Consider the following 1,635-nt stretch of genomic DNA (forward strand, 5'->3'; position numbering starts at 1 on the left):
GTGCCGGGTACAAGGAGGAGAATGAGACACGTCAGTTCTCAGCTCCAATCAAGTTGTCTTGGAAACGGGATGAAGAACAGAGGAGGGTTCTTTGCCTGTGCACTCTTTCTCAGCTGATCCCCCTTCTGCTGCCAGCCGCTTGGCCACCAAGCCCTTTTCAGTCCCCATTTTGCCCATTTTGCTGTTTTCTATTGATTGAGCTTTTTAAAAGTTATATTATAAAACTTGGTAGTTTGAATCTTTGAAAAGTTTTAAACTTTCCTCTGAAGTGCATTGAATTTCAATTAAACATTTAGAAAATAGCCTTCAGCTAGCTAGAATAAAAAGAAGGATCATAAAACAGTGGTTTTAAAAATCAAATGTCTACAAACAAGTATTTCTTCATTCTGCGTGTGTGTGTGTGTCTCACACCTGCTGTGTGCTGGGTACTTTGCTAACTGGGACAAAGTAGTGAGCAGAGCCATTTTCTCTAATCATAAAGATTTTACATTCTTCTGGAATTTTTGACCCTCAAAATGGTCTCCTAAGAGCATTTAAGAAACTCTTTTGTGGAGCTTCCCTAAGAATATATAGAACTTTTTTTTTTCTTATTCCTCTAAAATGAAGTTAGTTTCATTTTATGAATTTTTGGATTACAAAAGTGATACTGTAAGCAATTAAAACTTTAAGAAAAGTATAAATAAGAAAGTAAAAATAACAAAATCTTGCCATACTGAGAGAAAGAAAAAACTATTATATATACATACATATATAATTTTAATATAAATAGAATTAGGCTCTACGTGCTGTTTTCCTCAACGGTAAATTATAGACATATCTGAAATTTGAAAGAAATTTCAAAATAAGATTTTAGAAAATGTGGCAAGTAATCTCAGCATTATTAAAATAAGTAGGGTAGGATCAGCACTCGGTTCCCTTGGCATTTGGATGTCCACGCTGACGTCCTTAGCTGCGTCACATCCTACTTTCATCCTTGTGGTTAGCTTGTAGCACAGCATTCAAGAAGATCACAACTCTTGAGTATCAAATGAAGAGAAAACTTGAATCTAACATCTTACCATGACTCTGGTTTCTTCCTGCAGAATCCATTTTGGATTCCTTCACAGGAAAATGATTTCTCATCCCTGTCTGTGAACCGTTGTGCCGTCCCTGAGGGTGGCATTCTAGGTTGGCTCCAGTGAAGCTTCAGGGTGACTTGGGCATGGAGATTCTTCAACTCAGTTGCTATATCCATGCATGTGTTTTTTTGAGAATAGTGTATTGATCCCAGTAGCCAAAATGTCTTCAAAAGACACTTATTATTTGGAGACCTGAGTGGATATCGCTAGTGGGCTAGAAAAGGACAGTCAAAGAAAGTGACCCAATTCTGTTAGTTGACAAGCAGTCTGGCAGACAGATACGATTTTATGTTAATGGCTTTCATCTAAAGAAAGACACCTGAGAACCTTTCAAAAGGCAGTTTATATCTTTTCAAGGCAGGAAGCTTTGTATTTGCAATCTTAGTGTTGTGTCCCCTTCCGATTTCAAATAAATTCACAGCTACCTTTCTCTGTTGGGAGCAAAGATATAATTTTGATTTCCCATGCTACCATTTTTATTTAAATTACTCAGGTCTATGAGATTTGTGTTATTTTT

This window comes from Propithecus coquereli, unplaced genomic scaffold (genome assembly GCF_000956105.1).
Source record: "Propithecus coquereli isolate 6110/MARCELLA unplaced genomic scaffold, Pcoq_1.0 Scaffold179, whole genome shotgun sequence".
In the NCBI taxonomy this organism is placed as follows: Eukaryota; Metazoa; Chordata; class Mammalia; order Primates; family Indriidae; genus Propithecus; species Propithecus coquereli.